Here is a 16,810-nt window from a genome sequence, read left to right as displayed (position 1 = left end):
ACGTATCAGTTTCTGTACAAGTAAATAACATCTAGATGGCAATACACATATCGGTTTTATTAATAATTGTATGGCGGTATCATTGTACAATATATGACAATGGTTTCCAAACGGATACTAAAAATATATTGAAAATTTTCTATTTTTATAAATTAAAGTGAAAATTTCGCTTGATTTCAGAAATCAACTTGAGGAGATGGCGTTTAAATTTTAAGAAAACAAGACTGATTTGAAACTAGTGGAAACATGCTATCAAAATTTCTATTGCCTTTTCAAAGCTTTTTTGTCTTCGATTCTATTAAAATTCATTGATAAATCTTTGCAGGGAAATCAAAACTCACACTGAGTTACTAGTATATCAGAACACTGAATAAAATGACAATGGCAAAATTGAACGCCATTTGGTACTTGTAAGACGAAACAGCCGATGAAGAAAAAATCCCCGTGTCATAGTTACACGTGTCAATTGGAGTACTTGATGAATAGCCAACAAACGTGACCAGTTGTCCCTCAACCATTTTTTGGAGCTTCATTCCGTAGGCAGAATGTGAGTAAACAAACCGTTTTACAGTTACGTTTACATATGGATTTTCAGATTTCTTCGTGTCAAATGAAACAAAGGAATCGGTCCAAAATACTCGATAAATATTTGGAAGTTCAAATGTAGTTGACTTGAGGCTGAAAGTTCCCTTATTTTCAGGTATCGAAGAAGTGGACGTAGTTTGGATAATAAGAGATTGAAACCATGGATAGTTGTCCTCTAGAGTCTTTTGTGCGGAGGAAACATCGACGATATTGGGTTCTCCGAGCAACAGTTGTGCTTGGTGAAGAAAATGAGGACATGTTTCTCGTATACACTTCCGATAAAATTCTTTCATGTAAGAGTTTATTTTTTGAACTGAACTTTGACACTCAGTCTTGTACAGGGTAGACGATTGGTGAAATTTATCACGCTCTGCAGCAACGACTATAGCACAGCCATCTACGAAGTGTTTGTACAGATATTGGAACACAGTTCTAATTGTCGATCCTTTGTAGAATCCTTCTCTGTGGCGGTAAGCTCAAATAAGGGAGGAAGACCAACAATTGAACCACCGGACAAGTAACTGGCTATTGCTCTGACGTTCACCATGATATCATAGCATTTTTTTAAGTTTTCACGAGCTGCATTATTTGTTGGCCTTTGAAGAAAATTGTCTAAATCGATTTTGCAACTTTTTACTTTTTCGATATTACTTGATAGGGAAATTTTATACGGCTGTTCATTTATCAAGTCTATAAGTTTTTCAACAAGTGATGTCACATAATCCAGCTTGTTGTGAATTTCGTTAACGCTGCTTTGCAGGTTGTTTATTGCTTTCTGAATTTGGTTGAAGTCTTCTCCCGACGACAGTTTGTCGATAAAGTCGATGCCAAATGTAATGATATCGAATGCAGCGGAAGCAATAGATGCCATTTTCAGTCCTTGAGAAACAGCAAACTGAAGAAATATCAGTGTCGTAATGCAACACAATCTCATTTTTAAAATCTGAAAATTAGATTTTTAAAGAAATAAGAAAAAAAAAACAACTTCTACCAAGAATCCTTGGTCACACAATTAAAATGAACGTTCCCTTCTTAGATAAACCTTACTGGTTGTTTTCTTGTTCATTCATGGACTCTCGGTTCTACGTTTTGTTTCGTAATGACAAGAATGTTGCTTATTCACCTTAAAATGCATGCAGGAGGCACATGCTTCCAAGAAAAAAGATTTCATGCTATTACTTGGAATTATTTTTCGTGTCCAAAAAAGGCATGTTTGTTTAAAGTCCTTGGAGTTATTTTAAATAAAAGTTGTTTATAGCGTGAATCATTGCGTGAAAAAAGATAAGAACATAAAATGTCGGATTATGTAACTTTATGAAGAACAAATACACAGGATATCGCGGCCAAAATAATTCCTTGCTCTCTCAACTCGTATGAATAACTAGAGTACACAGAAAAAAGGTAGTTTCTTACTTAAGATATATACCTTATATATAGTATCTTATGATTGTCTCCTTTCAAAGTCCTTGTAATTTGAACATATTTCCTAAACTGAATGGATCTTCTAATGAAACACATTTAATATAAGCATGCGACAGACTGAGAAGTATTTTTGAAATTTATCATTTCAGGCATGTGGTATCCTGACCTCCTGCATGTACTTTTTCACACTTTTTGCATAGTAAATACGAAGTGGGATATGTACCACGGCGAGGATTTTGTTGTTTTAGTAATGGAATTATTTCTTTTGACATATTGAACTCTTGCCATTGATATTTAGATTTACTATAAATCCAATGAAATATCTTACACTAGTGTCAATTTCTCGGGCACTACCATTTCCAAAAGAACAAGGTTGTCAGATAGTCATCAATTAGATATTTTCTGAAAGATCGACCTTCTTACAGTTTCTAATACCTGCACAGGCAAAGTGCTTATAGCGAGTCAGTTTTCAATGGCTTGACGAACTAATGAAATAAAATAATACTTTATATCTGTTAAATTGTTGTAATTCTTTTTATAAGATTTCAAAATTTCCAATCAGAAATTGAACCTATTAATATGCAAAAAACAGTTTTTGTAGATGTAAGTTAAATTTGATCTTTTGAAAAAAATCAAAGAGGAAAAACGATTTGAAAATAACTGTACTCTAGGCTTTGATTACCAACTTAAATTAATGTATAAAGGGGCTGAGGAAACGACGTATGAAATATTGAAACTACATGTGAATAGTGGCGAAATATGCGAAGACATATTCATAACACGTCCTATGATTAAATTACGTAAACTCAAGAATGTTTATGATTAGATCTTTATATCAAATATACTCAACAAAAAAGAAACGCATATTGTTTAACTCATCAAAGAAAGTTTAAAAAAGTATATGGAACAACTATCTTTTTTACCATTGGATACCTGTGACCTATTTAAAGTACATCATAGGCTTTTAAACCCCAATTACTGAATTATTTCCCTTGATTTATCATGTTTATGAAAATAGTGTTTTGCATGATTTCTTGTAAATTAAGGGTCTATTTTCAATGAAAGTTTGGATTCAAAGAAACAATAAACACTGCTATTAAACCCATATTTTTGCTTTGATTGGAGTGTTGATGCTGCAATGCCATGCCTAAAGAAAGATGAACACCAAAACGCTCTAACAATGATACTAACCGGAGCTACGCAACTGGAAGTTGCAACTGCATTTGGCGCACATCAATCGGCTTTGCAGCACTTAAACGCACGTCTCCACCAGCTAGGAACACGGATGACTGAGGAAGAACAGGCCGTCCGCGGGTTACCACACCCAGGCAGGACCGTCAGATCTTCCTTCAGCAACTGCGCAATCGACTCAGAACTGCTGTAGACACTTCCTTTAAAAATCAGCATAAAGTGCACAAGTTCGCAAGAAACTTAGAGGAGCTGGCATTTGTGCACGACGTGCGTACATGGGAAATCCACTAGCGCTTAGGGGTCGCAAAGAACATATGAATTGGTTAAGACGTATGCCTCTGGCGAAGTCAATGACTTCGACTTTACTTGTCAATTTGGAACATAGGACATTAATTTTTATCACAACACACTCTAGAATCACTTAAAAATTAAGATATATACTGAAAACTGAGATTTTCATGTTTAATCTGAATATGCGTTTTTTTTTTTGTTGAGTATATATTAAGCAAATGCCATTCTTAAAGATTGTTTGTTTTATGCACATACAGACGGTAAACATCTGACGAGGCAGGTGAAACGGCACGTGCGATTAATACAGCCAAAGCAATCTTAACTAGATGTGATATATATATTTATAAAAGTTATGGTAAAACACGTGTGTTTGTTTTGTATGCAGATTAAGTCCATCGACAAAGGAGATCGATTGGTTGTTTATTTGTTTACGGGTGAATAGGTTGAATCCGTGCTACGCATGATTCAGACACGTATAAGGTAGATTTTCGGGTGTTTTAAGTTATTCGAAGTTCGCTGCTACATTGCAACAGACTTATGTTCGCTTAGATCGGAGATAGAAATCAGTCTATACTAGACGAGCGCCTAGCTTCATGTAGAAACAGTTGCTGATTATGCACAAACAAACAGAGCCGAGGTTCCGGGCATCTCTGACACGTTTGGACTCCATGTGGGTGAAAATTGGCATATTTGAAGGTGCAGCTACAAACTGGTAATTTCTTATTTGCGACTTCCTCAAAGAAAGAACGAAAGTATAAAAATAACGTTTGAATTTTAAACACTGTTTATATTATTTACGATAGGGTAAAGGACCATATAAGCACTCTGTGTCTTTCACATTAAGGCAACAAAATTTCATTCTGTTAATCGTAATTCCTGAAAGCTTGAGTGATTAAAACGTTTGTCAACGTCTAATCTTCTGCCAGTTTTGTTTCTTTAATTGTTACTAAGCCTCATAGACCATAGGACTATGTAAGCTACGGCTACGACTCTTACAGCAGATAGAGGCACGCGCAGAACAGAGAATCTGGTAAGCATTTGGACACAGATTAATGTCCGTTTTTCAGCTTGAATTTAGCTTTGTAAAAAAAACAAAAAAAAAAAAAAACATGTGTTACTTGAGAATGAGTATAATTCTAGTAAAGTCACGGTAGTAATTAATACACGTACGTACCTGGTACATGTATATATAATTTTATATCTATGTGATGGGTTGGAATTTGGTAGCAATTATGAACAAAGTTCCACTGTTTCTAATTTAAAGTAACGAGACACACTATTTTGGAAGCTAATTGTATTTGAATTTCATGATATGGTTTGAACAGTCCTAAAATTTTACAATTCTACATTGTACTGCGACACATTGATGCTTAGAACTGCACATAGCTGGTTCATTTTTCTGAAGTTGTTTTCAAATCTTGGAAATAATGTACAATGTACATGTAATTGAATATATTGTTCCTGATGTTCCTGATATAAACTCGAAAAATGATGAAACATCGTTTTATTTTAGAAAAAAATTTTATTCAATAAAACCTTTGTTTAGCCACAGTGGTTTTTATGCTCCTAATTCTGGACGTTGTACAATGTATTTTAAAATACGTAGAAATGAAGAACATAAGATAAATGCATATTATTGATGCTCCATAATTTGTACATAATGTATTCCGATGCTGATAAATATTATAGAGTATCAATTTAAGACAGTGTTTATAATAGCCTTCATTATACATTTTGCATGTCCTAATTTAGTGTTTTCTATCTGTTATGAAGAAAATACGACTCAAGAGTTGATATCATGATGATATTCGCAAGACCTATTGCCACATGTATTGATGTATTGCAGACAAGGCCCTTTTAAAGTTCTGTAAGTAGCTTGAAGAAGCTGGCATGGTCTGGCATGTAGTATGATGCAGACAAGGCCCCTTTTGAAGTTCTGAAAGTAGCTTGAAGAAGCTGGCATGGTATGAGAAGTAGTATGATGCAGACAAGGCCCTTTTGAAGTTCTGTAAGTAGCTTGATAAAGCTGGCATGGTCTGGCATGTAGTATGATGCAGACAAGGACCTTTGGAAGTTCTGTAAGTAGCTTGATGAAGCTGGCATGGTCTGGCATGTAGTATGATGCAGACAAGACCCTTTCCAAGCTTGAAGAAGCTGGCATAGTCTGAGATGTAATATGATGCAGACGAAGCCCTTTTCAAGTCCTGTAAGTAGCTTGAAGAAGCTGGCAGGGTCTGGCATGTAGTATAATGCAGACAAGGCCATTTTCAAGTTCTGTAAGAAGCTTGAAGAAGCTGGCATGGTCTGAGATGTAGTATGATGCAGACGAGGCCCCTTTTCATGTTCCGTAAGTAGCTTGATGAAGATGGCATGGTCTGAGATGTAGTATGATGCAGACGAGGCCCTTTTCAAGTTCCGTAAGTAACTTGATGAAGCTGGCATGGTCTGAGATGTAGTATGATGCAGACGAGGCCCTTTTCAAGTTCTGTAAGTAGCTTGAAGAAGCTGGCATGGTCTGAGATGTAGTATGATGCAGACAAGGCCCTTTTCAAGTTCTGTAATTAGCTTGAAGCTTGCATGGTTTGAGATGTAGATTGATACAGACAAGACCATAGAGAATTCAGTAAGTAGTTCGAAGAAGCTGGCATGGTTTGAGATGTAGTTTTACAAAGAAACGACCATATAAAATTCAGTTAGTAGCTTGAAGAAACTGGCATGTTTGAGAGGCTTTGATACAGACAAAACCACTTAAAATTCAGTTATAGTAGCTTGAAGAATCTGGCATGGTTTCAGATGTAGTATGATGCAGGCAAGACCCTTTCAAATTCTGTAAGTAGCTTAGATGAAGCTGGAATGCTTGAATGGTTCATCATGTACATTGATCATAAAATTATTTTTGAAATTTTTAAAATTTTAGAAGTTAACATTTTTGGAATGTAGTATTGACTAGTATATTTAGCAAAAGACCTTCAAAAGACCTATAAGTATCTTGATGAAGCTGGAAAATTCCGAGATGTATGGTTATGCAGACAATTCTCTTGTTGGATTTGTAAGTATTTTCGAAGTTGACATGGCCTTAAATATAGTTGCCTTCTTGTCTTTTGAAGATGTGTAAAATTATAGTATCTCATTGAAGCAGGAAACTCGTTTTATCGATAAATGCAAGTACATAAACTTCAAAAGATATACAAAAGTGCAATTTGTTTGAGATGTATTTGCAGACATATTTGAAATTTCAATTGACAAAGCGAAACTACTGTACTTGCGTATTTATATTTTAATAGCTTAAATACTAATATAGCATTGTCTTGTTTATTCTGTAAAGGAGGCCAAATTGTAACTGTGCTTCTTATAATCACAGACTCTGTTGGATTGGATTCTAAGCGTTTAGAAAATGATTTGGGAATAATAAGGCAGTTTGATATCACAATCTGATTTTGAAATTTTTGGAGCAAAGTTTTTTCAGGTATCTTTAGTCAGGACACACGGACCAGATGTTTTGCAAAACTTTCATTGAAGGATTTGTCTGAAGACTTCCAAAGCCGTGTTTTAAAATCAAGGTTCGGACAAATCACCTCTAGTCAAAATCAAAGAGGAATAATGTTTACATTCTGGTAGGTGTAGTTCAGTTCTTTTGTCCTATTGCTAATAACCAAGAGATGTTTAGAAAAGGTTAATAATTGAGTTTGATCAGATGAGTATAATTTATGATTGATTTAAATTTATTTTGTATTGTAAAAGTTATTCTTGTGTATCTGGAAGTCACAAACAGATTTTCTCTGTTTCTAGATTGAACAAGAAACAGAGAAAATCTGTAAGCACTCAAACTTTTAAGTTTATATAAGTAATTTTATTCTTCATAGTGTTTTAACGGGGTTGCTATCTGAACTGCAAATGCTGATATGTATGATTCACTAAAAAAAAAAAAAAATCAACGTAGAAGGCTTTTTGAGTTCATCTGAAGACGTCATGGTAAAAAGGAAAAGAAAACTCTTCAGCCGGGAAGGATAACTCTTTTATTTAATGATTTATTCAAAAAGTCATGAAAGTCTCCAAAGGAAGCTTGAAATTGAAATCTTTATGTATAACAAATTGAATTTCATGCAACTTAAGGTTCATTAATACTCTGATAGGAGAGATAACTCTGAATGACATAAATGTCTAATATTCCTTTATAGATTTGCAAGTGTCTTTTTTGTCTAATTGCATGTATTTTACTTATAAATACATTTCTTTTTTGGAAAATCATTTAGGTTCAAGCAACATTTCATACCAGTGAGCAGACTGAGTGTTTATGAATCTTAATGTAATTGAAAGTTCTTTGAACATTTTTATACAAATGTCCTCGATTTAGCCTTAAATACCAATTTTTAAGTTTGATATAAATTTATAATTGGTTTATGAAGTTTAGCATTCATAGCAAACGCTTTATAAACTACAGTATTTATGCATAATAATAATTGTGCAGCATACATAGAAGAAATTAAAGTAACACAGAACTCAGTATAAAAATCTGTGGAGTTTTCTTCAAATGCTTGGAAACCTATAATTTTTAACATAGATATAATTGTCGAAAAACTTTCGTTTGGAAAATGCATGTTATAGGTGAATTCATTTGCATTCCTGAAAAGTTATATTTTTATTCTCCTAAATAATATTAACTTTTCTTTATGAAGTTTGAAGAATGATCAATGTGGGTAAATACGCATCACTTTGAGAATTCTGCGACATTTTTATGATAATTTTTAATTATTCAAGGCCTGGTTTGAAAAACATAATAATTGGATTACCTTGAAGTCTTGATATCTAGGGGTGGGGTCATACACGTTTCGATAATTTTATGTCAATGCTTTCTTTATCGTCGAAGTCTGTTGCACTCGCGCATGCGAGCTCATCCTATATAAAGTGTTTTTGAGTTTTATTTATAAATAATTTATGTTCGTTTGAACTGGTGAATTTAAAACAAAAATATATTTATAAAAGTTATGATAAAACACGTGTGTTTGTTTTGTATGCAGATTAAGTCCATCGACAAAGGAGATCGATTGGTTGTTTATTTGTTTACGGGTGAATAGGTTGAATCCGTGCTACGCATGATTCAGACACGTATAAGGTAGATTTTCGGGTGTTTTAAGTTATTCGAAGTTCGCTGCTACATTGCAACAGACTTATCCCCCACCCCACCCACCCTTCCAGCATGATCGATATACTGTACACGTTAAAATGTTCGTTTTAATGTTGACTGTCGCTTTATTTGTTTCTTTTTCTTTTGTAGAATGATTTGGATTTCAGAAGTTAAGCTAAAGACTGTGCTTTGTATACTGTATACACTTCATTAAAGTCTGTTGCACTCGCGCATGCGAGCTCATCCTATATAAAGTGTTTTTGAGTTTTATTTATAAATAATTTATGTTCGTTTGAACTGGTAAATTTAGAACATAAGAGTAATTGACCAAATGTTTCATTAACATATTAGGGTGATGGGTTCTAATAAGTTTTAAACATGTCTGCTTGTTATTATACCGCTTCTTTCTTGCACAAAAATTGTCATTCGCCAATCGTCTAAAGTTATCAGCTTACATTTAGAATAAGGTATTGAACAATAACTCATTACAATATTATCTTGAGATCTACGTTCCTTTATTTCTTTCTTAAAAACCACAGAAAAAGAAAAGGTATTTAATTTCTAAATTAACTGCGGTAATTTTTGGATTGTATAATTTTAACAACAGCTGTATTGGAATACCCTTATTAGAAAAATGGTCTGCAATTGAATTCACGTCAAATCGATTTTTTTAATTCCTCAAAGAATACATTTTAAGTAATGAAAAAATAAAACCTCATACAAATTAAATTGAAATGTATATTTTGTTAATTTTTATGGTCATTTAAATCGTTCATATACTTCGTATTCTTCATTCTTTAGGCTGACGTTTGTTTGAACATAAATTATTACTTTTTCACGTTGTCCAAGGTTCGTTTATTTTCAAGAAATAAATTTTATATCCTGAAAATGATTGCTTGATTGTGCACTGTTGAATGTCCCTCTCGATAATTTTTCACTCATGCCAAGATGCCACCACTTGCTGGTAAAGAGCTGCAAATTTTTGTCCTTTATTCGGCACTTAGGGTTATTGAGCAGTGAAGATTCTTTACACTGGCACCTACTGCGACACGGGATTTCGGTTTATACGGTCTCATCCGAAGCACAGTCTCCACGGCCCTCAGTAGGATTTAAACCCGCGACGTTAGGATTAACTCCCTACTTCGCAACGCAAATAAGTACCTGTAAGGTGACAAATGGAAATAGCAGCAAATTTATTAGATGAAAAATAAATTCTAGAATGGGCGTTTCTTTTTAGGACTTATATAAGGAAAATGTAATGTGGTTCAAATCTACATGTTGAAGACATTTAAATTTTTTTAATTTAAACTTCTCACGTCATGTCGGAGTCATATGATTTTAACAAATTAACTTGCAGCATTGAAGTCATCCATAAATTCCAATTGCAAGGGCATAAATTAACCAATGCAAGTTAAAAATTAAAGTTTAATTCATAATTCTTTTCAACACTATCTGTACTTCGTAGAACATGTGCTGCGATTCCACTACATGTGTTTATTTGCTATAATTACATTTATTAGACCGCAGATTTAATATTTCGCGGGTTAAATATAATGAATAAAACTTTAATCATATTAACTGCAAGATTTCATCTGCACTTTTCAAATATTTTAATACATCTTGAATTTATGTGTAAAACTTTGCTTTATAGATTGAGGGTATGCCATTGTTATAAATCGATTTATTAGGACACTTCTATTACTTTTTCAATGTATTTATGACAGGATCACTTGTCTTGAAAATATACATAATGCAGGGACAGTATGTGCATAAAATAGTAAAAATTAAATCTAGTCGCCCTCGTGGCGCAGTCGTTACAGCATCTCCTCTAGATTCGCGAAGTAAGGAGTTGATCCTTACGTCGCGGGTTCGAATCCAACTGTGGGACGTGGAGACCCGTCCTTCGGATGAGACCGTGTAAACCGAGGTCCCGTGTCGCAGTAGGTGCTGGCACGAAAAAGATCCCTCTGTTCAATGGCTCTCAGTGCCGATCGAGTATAGGACAAAATTTGCAGCTCTCAACCGGCAAGTGCTGGCGTCTCCATATGAGTGAAAAATTCTCGAGAGGAACGTTACACAACATACAGTTAATCAATCAACATCGCATCTAAGCGAACGACTTATATATCTGCAAATAATATTTCATTTGATTGCAAAGGACATTTTGCATTGTACAAAATTGTTCTTGTAACTTTTTTTGATAAAACATTCTGATGGTATACATAAGTACTCTGAAGCTGACATACTTGTAAAAAGATGCTTGAGTATTTTGGTTGACAATATCTATGTGGGTTTTTGAGACCAGGTCCTCCAACATCTATTGGAATTCCCATTGGTACCAATTGCACTCCGTTAATAGGAGACCGACATTTGTATTCATATGAAGCAGAATTAGATCAAAATCTTATAACTGAAAAGAAGAAAACACTCGCTGTGGACTTCAACTCGACATCTAGATATGTCGATGATGTATTGTCAATCAACAATTGTAACTTCCATTCTTGTTTCGATACGATATTAGTAAGCTTGAGCTATAAGATACTACAGAGTCTGACTCATCTATTTCATATTTGGAAATTTTACTTGAAAAAAATGTTATTGGTAATCTAACCTGTAACCAAACTCTATGATTAACGTGATGACTTTAACTTTACAATTGTCAACCTCCCTTGTAATATACCTTCATCATTTACATATGGAGTTCATATATCTCAACTGTAAGACACGCAAGGACATGTATCTATGAACAATTTTTAAAACGAGGTAAATTATTGACAAACAAAGTTATATGGTCGATACAATGACCTTGTCAGCAAATACAATTTATCATTTAGTCAAATGCTGACTTACGTATTCCATACGTATTCTTAGTCCATTTTTATATACACTGAATTGACGACGGATTTTCCGTTATTTCCCGATCACGATATTGATTTTCAGATATCAATCGAAACAAGATATTTAATCATATCAATACAGTATTTTCGATATGAAAAAAAAAAGTTATATCGATATAAATATATGACTATTTTCGAGATAGAAGTAAGAGAATGTGGTTTTAATTCACTTCATGCAGGGGCGGGAATTCTAACTGGAAGGGGTAAGTGGAATACGAACTCAAGGCATTAGGATCAAAGCATAACTTTACGTCTCTTAAAGCAAACAAGTCATCTATTCTCACACGGACGACTTTGGTTTTAAAATGCTGATTTCACACTTTTTCAAAACTTAGACTGAAAATAAGTCCAAAATAAAATTACCCGTATTGCGTATAAGTTAAGAGGGAGGAATGATAGCAATTAACATCAACAACAAAATTACAGGCAATTTTATCTTATAATAATATTATATAAATAAAAAAAAAAAACAATGTTTAAGTGTTTCTTTTTTTGAATGAAACATACATATAAAGCTTAAAGCAATAAAATCCATTAAATAAATTATAAGACGTTGTCTTTCATTATGTAAAAACATCTTAATACAATGCAAATTATGTGTATAGATAAGGGGTTATTACATTTATAACCATGTAAAGGGGTTATTTAGTGACTATAAATCCCCCCTTTTTACCTTAAAAAATTATTTTAAAAACACCATCCTATAAACCAGGCCTCAACCACATTTGAAATAAAAACAACATTTAATTGTGTTTGGCGTGCTTGTCATGACCTTTTATTATATGTACATTTTAATATGTAATTCACAAATATATGCGCCGATTACAATTATATGGCAGCATAAATATTGATGAGAAAGCAATAGAAATACCACCTGGATCCAAGGAGCCTGGAGACAACAGTACCCCCCGGAGATGGTATTCTATGCAAAATTATGCCAAGTCCATTAGACGCAAAAATTGTCCATTAGACGAAAAGTCGGTCACATGGTTACCAATCGGCGCTGACACTGACGTCCCTTGTGAATAAGTCCTGGTCATGACGCTGAAAAAAAATTGAAAAAGCAGAAACACCATTTTCATAATTAAATGTTAGAATTTTAATATTTTTGTTTCGGAGGTGGGTGGGAGGGATTTCGTGTGTTTTGTTCCGAGGGTTGATGAAGAAAAAGGAAGAGTTGAACGCGCATGCTCACCATATTGAGAAGGGGTACACGACAGGGAAATTACAATTGACTTACTTATAAGAGTTACTGCCCTTTGCCCATTAGAAAATTATGCACAAGCAATTACTGCACTAAATAACCTGGTTTATCCTTATGAGATAAACCCTATTATTTAGTGACTATAAATCCCCCCTTTTTACCTTAAAAAATTATTTTAAAAACACCATCCTATAAACCAGGCCTCAACCACATTTGAAATAAAAACAACATTTAATTGTGTTTGGCGTGCTTGTCATGACCTTTTATTATATGTACATTTTAATATGTAATTCACAAATATATGCGCCGATTACAATTATATGGCAGCATAAATATTGATGAGAAAGCAATAGAAATACCACCTGGATCCAAGGAGCCTGGAGACAACAGTACCCCCCGGAGATGGTATTCTATGCAAAATTATGCCAAATGGTACATATAACAAAGTCGAATGTACCATCCGCCATAAAACAAGGCGGCAATTTTGCCCCTTTCACAATTCAATTATTTAAATTACTTGCGCAAAATGCGCACAAAGAGGTGAAATTCACCAACATTAAAACTATAACTTAGAATTGCGACAGATGCGCTCATGATCCAATTCAAACAATAAAAGTTGCGTCAAATGCGCTCATGATTCAATTCAAAACAATAAAAGTTGCGTCAAATGCGCTCATGATCCAATTCAATCAATAAAAGTTGCGTCAAATGCGCTCATGATCTAATTCAAAACAATAAAAGTTGCGTCAAATGCGCTCATGATCCAATTCAAACAATAAAAGTTGCGTCAAATGCGCTCATGATCCAATTCAAACAATAAAAGTTGCGTCAAATGCGCTCATGATTCAATTCAATCAATAAAAGTTGCGTCAAATGCGCTCATGATCCAATTCAAAGTAATTCAACTATATTTATGACAACACATATATATTTCTATAGACATTCACCTAACCATGACAAGCACCACCATTTCAAGGAAAGGTCCTGGTTTGAAATTTACAAGATAAAAATTGTTTCAATGCACCCTTTACAGTATTAATAAACAAATCATTGCCTAAATCTGTCATGTGAGCACCATAAGGGCGGAACAAATTCCTTCGATTTGCAGTTATATCTGGGTACCTAATAGCTGCTCCACCTAATTTATTCAATACAAAAGATGCTACTGAACTATTGATTCTTTGCCTATATTTTTCTCCCTCAGTGTTAGCTACTACATTTGACCAGTTTCTTCGTTGCAAGATATGAGACCAAATAATAATGCAATTTGGTAATCGCTCTTTTATTTTTGCTAAATTAGCCTTCATCATCATTTGTATACCTCTTAAAGTGTTATGTAGTTGTCCAATGTTGTTCCCCTCCACAGTGAATAATAATGATATCTGGAGTTTTGTTACTAACTAATAAGAAGTCTAATGTTGTTGGGTTCAATTGCTCCCATACCATTCCACGGATTCCATGCCACAAAATTTTTTGTTTGGCCTAATCCCAGGTCCGACTGATTAGATTTAACTGCATAGCTATGTGCCCAATGTACAACTGAAGATTCTATAATCCAAATGACCCCTGTAGAAAATCAATGCAATTATTTCAATCAAACATGCACCATAATTTCTATCAATAACCTTGTATCTAAATATTAAAAGGACGAATGTATGATCTATATGCTGTTGATTTCCATCTACCCATTTGTTGAATTTCCCACTCAGACAACCCTTCCAAATACAAGTGAGTAGCATCCCCAATGCGAAATGAGTGGGTTTTGTAATTTGAAGTTTTGATATCTAGAAATTTTAAGGATTTATGTAACATGCTAGAAAACTGAAACTGTGTCAATGGCTTAGAGTTAAAGTGAGCAAAATATACATCCCTTTCAATTTTTCTAGACAGCAGGGAAAACTCCTTCAACAAATTTACCAACAGTACCGATTCTGACGTGCAAGGCACCCAAACTGAAGCCCCAGAGCCTAATTGGTCTGTTTTGGAACTTTTTATAAAGACTGATATTCCACTGTCTAAAATCTGAATATCATCCCTTCTTAGCTCTATAACTTCACTTACTCTCAACAATGCAAAGAATTCCAAGGCAAAAGATGACTGAAATAATACTGCTTCATATGTTGATAAGGCCAAATGCTGTACTGCTAATGTGATTCTTTAAAATTATAAAAACTCTGTAGACCTTGTTTATAAACTTTACCAGTATTTTCTGATATGCTAGCTTGCACAAATTTGTTTATAGTTTCTCCATAATTTCCCAAAATTGTATTGGTATGGAAACTGATCTGCCAAAGGGGCTAGCTGCCTGAACCTGGACCACTGAAATTGAGAAATTGCATCATTTTTTTTTTTTTTTTTTTTTTTTTTTTTTTAGATGACAAAATACTAATACCCAATACTATGGGAACAAGCTCCAATAATGTTATATCCCTAATTATGTCTGGAGATAAGTATGTAGGCCAGGAGAAACAAGACCAATGATTTCCAAAAACTACCCCACAGCCGTATGCTCCTGAACTATCTGTAAAAAATTCTAAATATTCACTGTCGAGCCAATGTTGCGAAGGAATTGGCGCAGTACCATTAAAGTTGAGCAAAAGTTAAACCCACATCTGCAAGTCCATTCTTATTTCATTTGTTACTCTAATGAAATGAAATGATTTTTTAACTCCCTCCATTGCCCCATAGATCCTACGAGAAAAAAGCCCTTCCTGCTGGTAATGCCTTAAAGTGGCACAGTGACGCACAAGGGGGAAAATTGACAAATGTAGAATTTTCGCATGACCTCTGTAAATTTTGTTCAATTCCTTAAAGTATTGGGTTTCAGAAAATTACAGGTTTCAGAACCTAAAAATTAAAATTTTATGGGGAAAAATAAAAGTAAAAATAATTTCTGTCTGCCCCAGAACGAAAATATTGCAAAATACCCTGGTACTTCTTCCTTCCTATCATACGCGTGCGCAGAAAAGTGTTTAATAAGTTTCCATAGTTACCATGGTCTCAGGTATCCACGAATGAATATAAGTAAACCAAAAAATTTGATGCAATCTTTTTAAAAAGTTGTTAGAACATATTTCTCACCTTTGCATGCTCCAGTTGAATTTTGTTTACAAGTTTGAGCTAAAAATAAGAGTATAGCGTGACCTTGACATATACGAAACAACGAAACGGTTAATACAACCTTTGTTTTTCCGGCACTTATAGTGTGCAGTCAATTCTTGCAGTTGAATTGTCATATCTTCGCTATATACTCATAATTTTCGTAAGTCTTTCTTTGTATGCTACAGAATCTTAAAATTAAGATATGATTTTGACTCACTGTGCCGCTTTAACTACAAAGGCCAATATGCTCCTACCAGGGATTGCAACTGCTTGAGCGTTACCTTTTTACAACTTAAAATACTTTGGATTTTTGACACAATCCCTTTATTTTGTCCTCTGGAATAAAAATTGTTTGAGTTATAGTGTCAATGCCCAAGCCCAAAAAACAAATACGAGTAGTTGGACCCTCAGTTTTCTCTACAGCTAATGGAACCCCAGCCCTTGACAGAGTTCTTGAAAGCAACACATTAATATTTGACATTCATCTGTGGATTTCTCACCAACAAATAAAAAAATCATCTAAATAGTGAACTATACTCTCAATATTTGATCTATGCTGCACTTCCCAGTAAAGGAAAGTTGAAACTTTTCAAACAATGAGCAAGATATTGAACAGCCCATGGGCAATTGTTTGTCTATGTAGTACAAGTCTGCAATTTTGAAACCTAATACACAAAATTCTTGGGGACATATAGGGAACAACCTAAATGCATTTGAAACATCCATTTTTTTTATTAATGCCCCCTTACCTTTGGCCGAAATGATTTTTTATTGCATCATCAAAAGTTGAATAATTGACAGAACACAACTCTGAATCTATATAATCATTACACTATCTCCTAAAGGATAAAATAAATTGGTGATCATGCGCCAACCCCTTGTTTCTTTGGAAGGATACCAATGGGGTTACAACATAAATAAGAAATAGGAGGGTAAGGAAAATGCTGTAACACCCTCCCAAGCTCTATTTCTCTGTCTATCTTGACTTGAATC

The sequence above is a fragment of the Saccostrea cucullata genome, unplaced genomic scaffold (genome assembly GCF_032062105.1).
Source record: "Saccostrea cucullata isolate Sc308-1 unplaced genomic scaffold, CSIRO_AGI_Scuc_v1 ctg1975, whole genome shotgun sequence".
Classification (NCBI taxonomy): Eukaryota; Metazoa; Mollusca; class Bivalvia; order Ostreida; family Ostreidae; genus Saccostrea; species Saccostrea cuccullata.
This window is presented reverse-complemented; position numbering follows the sequence as displayed.